The following is a 7,485-nucleotide window of genomic DNA, read 5'->3' on the forward strand; positions in this document are numbered from 1 at the left end:
TCTTTATCTGCAAAATCAAGGTTAAGAGCAGCAGTAATAATAGTGATCATGGCACCTATGGTGATGTTGCCGGACCCTGTGGCAACATCCTCTAGGTGGTTAACTAGCCAAGACCCTACATCTAAGGCCGTGCTACCCTCACTCAAGTGCCAAAGGAAGTAAAGCTCCCTTGTGGACACTACCCCAGAGCTATCCCCCCTAACAAACGTCGTGTTTGCCGTAGTCCGTTGAGAAAGCCTAAAGCCGGGGTAGATAATAGCCGAGGCCTTATCGGTCCTAGGGTTGTACTAAAAAAGGCCCGTGAGTTTTCTCCAAAATACACCCGCATTATAATTACGGGGGTACCTATCCCTTGGACCTATGGTTCCGGTCGTGGGCCACCCAAAGGCTTGATTTACCCTCCTTATTATCAAGTTATGTAGCGAATCCATGAGTTAGAAGGTAATGCGGCGGGGGGTTTTGTTGGTGTTTCGTTATACTTGGAGGGTAGAAAGGAACTCGAGGGTTAGTCTCTTGTAGGTCGGGGCATGCAATCCTAACCAAGACCCTAGGTCAGAGCACTCAAACAACATCCTCACATCGTCCCCTACCCCTAATTCATTGGCCACATTATCATTGTAAAATTTGGTCAGCCTACTTTCCTCCTACTATTTCTAATAAAATTGTTCAAAAAGGTCGGGTCATTAAAGATTATTCCCATTGTATCCACTTGTGGTGGATCAACGGGGGGAGGAGGAGAAGGGTTGCGGTACCTAGCATCGGTGTTTCTAGGTCGGTTTCTTCTACACATGGTCGGTCTTTATGCAATGCAATCAAACAAACCAAGACAAGATAATCACCACACAACCACACAAAGAAACTAGGTCCACTATGACAACAAGTCAAAGCTCAAACAAGGCCAACAAAAACAACACAATCAAGCCAAGCTCCAAGTCCACCACCTGAAACAAGGCAAGCAAATCACTAAACAACCAAGATAACCTCAATAATGCAATTCACAACAATTTCAACACTATTTTTATGCACTATTATCAAGCAAATCAACACAACAATTCACTTAATCAAGCATGTTCTTCATTCACAAAAAATAATCCCTCAATTCCAAACTTACTTACAAAATTTCAATTCTCACAACATTCACCAAACATCTTTAAATTCACAAATTCTTGACAATTATCAACTATCATTCACTCACAAACAATTCAAACAAACTTTCCCGAGCAATTACATGCAAAAATTCAAGAAAGCATAAAATTACTGAAAGGAAGGAACGAATATAACGAACGTGTCGTGGGTGTAAAACCCGCAAATGAACCACCCTAAGCTTCCTTGTGCTTGCTTGAGCTTACTCCCTCAACCAATTGTTTGAATTTCAACCCACAAAGAAAACCCCCAATTTGATTTTTTTTTTCAAGTTAGGGTTTGACAATTTGGGTGATTTTTGGGTTTAAATGTGGAAAAGGAGTAGTAGTTTATGATTTAGAGTGAAAAGGAGTGAAGATTTTTGAGAGATTTGTTGAATTTTGGTGAGATTTTGGGTGTTTGAAGGGAATTGAGTGAGTAAGAAGGAGGAAAGGAGTTTAGAGAGAGAAGGAGAAGGAGGAAATCGTGAGTGAGAATGAGGGTTGTAAAAGTTTATTTATTTATTTTTTCGTTTAAAACCGTGCTGATGGGTCGTCTGTCTTAGGCCGCACGGATGTGCACCCTCTGGCACGGACGTGCAGCCTCAGACAGATTGAAGGCTGCTTCTGCCTTGGCTCGCACGGACGTGCAAGCCTACCTGCATGGACGTGCTTAGTTTTGGCACGTCCGTGCCAAACTTTGGAGTTTTAGATTTAAGCTTCTGCCTGCCCCTGCACGGACGTGCGATGTTCTACACGTCCGTGCAGACCTAATGTTGTACGGAACTCTGCTTTTTTTTTTTTTTTTGAATAACAATAAGGTGTAATAATAATAATAATAATAAATTATTACCACCATTATTATAATTATTATGATTATTATTATTAAGAGCACTACTTCACCTTTACAAAAATTTTTCTTACTTCTCTTCATCAATACCTACAAAAGATATTAAGAGAAAATTTAGTAATAATAAAAATGATGGAAAGGAAATAACATTTTATGAGAGAGGGGGTTGAGAAACTCGGGTTGCCTCCCGAAAGCGCTCTTTTAATGTCACTAGCTTGACGACATTGCGGGATCAATGAGAGTAAGGAACATCAAACTCATCAAGGTGAACAACCTTGGCTTCTTCATGCACAAAACCGTCAAAGTATGCCTTAAGCCTTTGGCCATTCACCTTGAACGGTTCACCATTGTCATTTGAGATTTCAATTGCACCATATGGAAACACCTTCTTTACGGTAAAAGGTCCACTCCATCTTGACTTAAGCTTACTCGAAAACAAATTCAACCGGGAATTGAATAGTAGGACCTTGTCACCTTCTTTAAATTCCCTTTTGCTAATATGCTTGTCATGCCAAGCCTTGGTCTTTTCTTTGTAGATCCGTGCACTCTCATATGCATCCAACCTTAATTCTTCCAAGGCATGGAGGTCAAGCAACCTCTTTTCACCGGTACTTTGAAGGTCGAAATTCAATGTTTTGATAGCCCAATGAGCACGATGCTCAAGTTCTATCGGCAAATGGCATGACTTCCCATAAACAAGCTTGTATGGTGTGGTGCCTATGGGAGTTTTGAATGCGGTGCGGTAGGCCCATAGAGCATCATTAAGTTTGTTGACCAATTTTTTCTAGACCTATCCACCGTCTTCTCTAGGATCGTTTTTACCTCCCGGTTTGAAATCTCGGCTTGACCACTTGTTTGTGGGTGGTAAGCCAATTACACCTTGTGCCTTACACCATATTTCTCAAGGAGAGCTTAGAAGGACCGCTTTGCAAAATGTGAACCTCCATCACTAATAATGGCACGTGGCACCCCGAACCTTGGGAAAATTACTCTTTTAAAGAGCTTGACCACCACCTTAGCATCATTAGTAGGAGATGCAACCGCTTCTACCCACTTTGACACGTAATCAACGGCCACAAGAATGAACTTATTCCCAAAAGAGGTCGGGAAAGGCCCCATAAAATCAATGCCCCATACATCGAAAATCTCTAGCTCAAGAATGTTGTTCAAAGGCATCTCACTTCTTCTTGAAATATTACCGGTTCTTTGACACCGGTCACAAGCTTTTACTACACCCCACACATCTTTGAACATTGTAGGCCAATAAAAACCACATTGCAAGATTTTCGCCAAAGTTTTGTTAGCACTCATATGCCCTCCGCAAGGTGAGGAGTGGCACATTGTGATAACATCTTCAATTTCATCATCCGGGACACACCTTCTAAAAAGGCCATCAACATCTTATTTGAAGAGCAAGGGGTCATACCAAAAGTATTGACGAACATCATGTATAAACTTCCTTTTTTGTTGATAGGAGAGATCGGGAGGAAGAATAGAACAAGATAGATAGTTTGCAATGTCCGCAAACCATGGTGCCGGTTCTTGAAGAATAGAAAATAGTTGATCATCCGGAAATGAATCATCGATTGGCAAGTTATCAAGATCACCTACAAAGATAGGCAACCGTGAAAGATGATCGGCCACAACATATCGGCACCTTTCTTGTCTCTAATCTCAATGTCATAGTCTTGTAAGAGCAAGACCCGCCGTATCAATCTTGGCTTTGGTTCCTTCTTGGACAAGAGGTACTTCAAGGCCGAATGGTCAGTGAGACTATGACTTTAGACCCCAACAATTAGGACCTAAACTTCTCAATTGCATGAACAATGGCTAGAAACTCCTTTTTCGTGGTTGTGTAATTTCTTTGTGCTTCATCCAATGTTTTGCTATTGTAGTAGATGGCATGGAGCTTCTTATCCTTCCTTTGTCCAAGAACGGACCCAATGGCAAAATCCAAAGCATCACATATGAGCTCAAAAGGAAGCTCCCAATTAGGGGGTTGAATGATAGGAGCCGAAATCAATGCCTCCTTCAACCTATCAAATGCTAGCAAACAATAATTAGTAAAAACAAAAGGGGAATCCTTTACCAACAATTGAGTGAGTGGCTTTGCAATTTTTGAAAAATCCTTTATGAACTAGCAGTAAAAACTCGCGTGTCCAAGAAAGCTCCTAATCCCCTTCATATTTGTAGGGTGGGAGGCGCTCAATTACCTCAATTTTGGCGCGATCTACTTCAATGCCCCTATTAGAAATCACATGACCAAGAACAATGCCCTCTTCCACCATGAAATGACATTTTTCCCAATTCAAGACTAAGTTCACCTCTTGACATCTTTTCAACACTTTAATCAAATTCGAAAGGCAAATGTCAAAAGATGAAACAAAAACAGAAAAGTCATCCATGAATACTTCAATTGATGATTCAAGCATGTCGGAAAAAATAGACATCATACACCCTTGAAATGTGAAAGGTGCATTACAAAGTCCAAATGGCATCCTTCGATAAGCAAAGGTGCCAAAAGGAATGTGAATGTAGTATTTTCTTGGTCCTCGGGTTGGATTGGGATTTGGAAGAATCCCGAATATCCATCCAAGAAGTAACAATGACTAAGTGATGCTAGTCTTTCCCATATTTGATCAATGAAGGGGAGTGGAAAATGGTCTTTCCGGGTGGATTTATTCAATTTTCTATAATCAATGCACATCCTCCACCCAGTCACTGACCTTGTAGAAATGGTCTCACCCTTATCATTCTTGATGATGGTCATGCCTCCTTTTTTAGGCACAACTTGAACCGGGCTAGCCCACTTACTATCGGAGATAGGGTAGATTATGCCCGCTTCAAGAAGTTTTAAAACTTCCTTTTTCACAACTTCCATCATGTTTGGATTGAGCCTTCTTTGGTGCTCAACTGAAGAAGCATGATCATCATCAAGTAAAATCTTATGCATGCACATTGTGGGACTTATCCCCTTAGTGTCATCAATTTTGTACCCAATGATATCTCTATACTCCCTTAGAACAACTAGGAGTTTCTCAAGAGAGATATCATCGAGCTTGGCATTGACAATAACGAGATAAGTCTCACTATCATCAAGAAAAGCATATTTAAGTAGAGGGTGAAGGGGTTTAAGTTTAACCTTATGAGGAGGCGTAGTCCTCTCCTCTTTTACCTCCACATTAAGCACTTGCACTTTCATTTCATTGTGGACTAAAGGTTGGTTGAGCAAAAGATCATACCCCCTTGTTTCTTCACCTTCCTCAACTAAGCCTCCCGTTAGGATAGCTTGTAAAGGATCTCCTTCAATCAAATTCTCATAGAACTCCTCTAAGTCCCTTTCCAATGTGTCGACTCTATGAACTTCATCAAACAATGGATTTTTCAATGTTTGTGAGAATGAAAATGAAATTTTCTCATTTCCCACATTCAATGTTAACCTTCCTTCTTTCATATCAATTACAACACCCGCGGTGTTCAAAAATGGTCTCCCCAAAATGAGGGGTACCCTTGTGTCTTCTTCCATTTCCATCACCACGAAATCACAAGGCACAAATACTCTCCCAACTTGAACCGATACATCTTCAAGAATTCCCAAAGGTAGCCTAACCGTGCGGTCGGCCAATTATAAGGACATTCTTGTTGGCTTCAAGTCTCCAACTTTCAAACTCTTTGCAATAGAATAGGGCATCAAGCTCACACTTTCCCCAAGATCACACAAAGCATCCATAGCTTCCAAATCTCCAATCTTCACCGACATTGCATAGCTACTGAGGTCACCAAGCTTTTGAGGAAGCTTGTTTTGAATGATAGCACTCACCTCCTTAGGAAGGGAGATGGTTGCACTCTCCTCAAGCCTACTCTTGTTGGATAGAAGATCCTTCAAAAATTTTGCATAGGTAGGCATTTGTGACATAGCATGAAGAAAGGGGATATTCACTTGAAGTCCTCTCATGACTTCAAGAAAATTTGAAAATTTCTCATTCAACTTCTTCTCTACAATCCTATGAGTAAATGGAATGGGAGGCTTGTATACTTTCATGGGGGGATTTCTATTATTTCCTCATCTCCCTCATTTTTCTTTCGTGACTCCTTTCTCTCAACATCAACTATTTCATTTTCAAAATCATCCTCACTTCTCACCACAACTCCCTCATCTCTCTTTTGTGGCTCCTCTTCACTCATAACCGGCCCTTCATAACCTCTCCCCGATCTCAAAGTAATGGCCTTGGCTTGCTCCTTTGGGTTCACAACCGTTGAGCTTGGGAAGTGACCACTAGGATTGGAGGATGAACTTCGAACTTGTTGCGCAATTTGAGCCAATTGATTCTCAATTATCTTGTTGTGTGCTTGAAGTTGTTGGATGTTCGCCTGCATATCCGCATTGCTTCTTCCTTGTTGTGTAATGAAAGTCTCAAGCACAATTTCAAGGCTAGACTTTTGAGGAGGTGGAGGAGGAGGAGCGGGTTGGTTATATTGTTGTCTTTGTTGGTTTTAGTCCCTTTGATTAGCGTGACGGTATGGAGCTTGTTGGTTTTGTGGATGGGGTTGGTTGTATTGATTTTGAGGGGGGGCCTTGGTTTTGTTGCTTTCAACCCATGTTTTGTTGGGGTTTCCAACTTTGATTGTAGGGTTAGGAGTATTGATCATTTCTTTCCCCAATGGTCGTCGCTTGTTCTTGGTTAGTTGAGTTGCAATAGGAGGACAAGTGATCATTTCCTCCACAAGTCTCACAAGACATGACTTGTGAAGAAGAGCTTGGAGATGTAAGGGTGGCTTGATCTACCTTGTGAGCTAGCATATCAAAGTTTGATTTAATAAGGTCTATTACACTAAGATCGTGGATTCCTCCCTTCTTTGCTTGAGGTTGCCTTCTATCACCTCCATATGCGTAGTGATTTGCCACTTCTTCAATCATCTTGTATGCATCATCCACCGATAGCTTTTTAAGGCTACCATCGGCCCCGGACTCAAGGTTGGCCCTTGAAGTAGGAGTAAGACCATCATAGAAGCTTTGAACAATGATCCATGATGTGAAACCATGGTGTGGGCATTTTCTAGTGTAGTCCTTGAAACGCTCCCAAGCTTCACTCAACGTTTCATCAATCTCTTGGTTGAAATTGGTGATTTTTCTTCTTAGTTCGGCGGTCTTTTTGGGGGGACAATACTTTCCAAGGAAAGCTCTAGTGACTTCATCCCAAGTGGTCAATGATCCCTCTTCTACCATTCTCAACCAATGATTTTCTTTATCACGGAGGGAGAATTGAAACATGTGCATACGGATGAACTCTTCTGTAATGTTGTTTTTCTTGATGGTTGTGCACAACTCGAGAAAGTTGTCAAAAGAGCAAAAGGACACTCATGAGATCTACCACCAAATTGATCACTTTGGATCATACGGATGAGTTGAGGTGAAAGCTCAAAATTATTTGCATTCGTAGTAGGGAGACGTATGCCACTCCGTAGTTGGAATGCGTTGGGGTGGTCATAATCTCGAAGCAACAGTTGAGGAGG

General features: G+C 41.4%; 1 non-coding gene across 1 annotated transcript; it reads left to right on the top strand.

Moving 5' to 3' along the window:
* The first annotated feature begins 7,007 nt into the window (after positions 1-7,007).
* On the top strand, positions 7,008-7,114 carry LOC145590342 (small nucleolar RNA R71). The gene has a single exon (XR_014101965.1). It is a non-coding gene; the product is annotated as a small nucleolar RNA R71 (small nucleolar RNA).
* Positions 7,115-7,485: the final 371 nt, after the last annotated feature.

This window comes from Chenopodium album, chromosome 17 (assembly GCF_948465745.1).
Source record: "Chenopodium album chromosome 17, dcCheAlbu1.1, whole genome shotgun sequence".
In the NCBI taxonomy this organism is placed as follows: Eukaryota; Viridiplantae; Streptophyta; class Magnoliopsida; order Caryophyllales; family Amaranthaceae; genus Chenopodium; species Chenopodium album.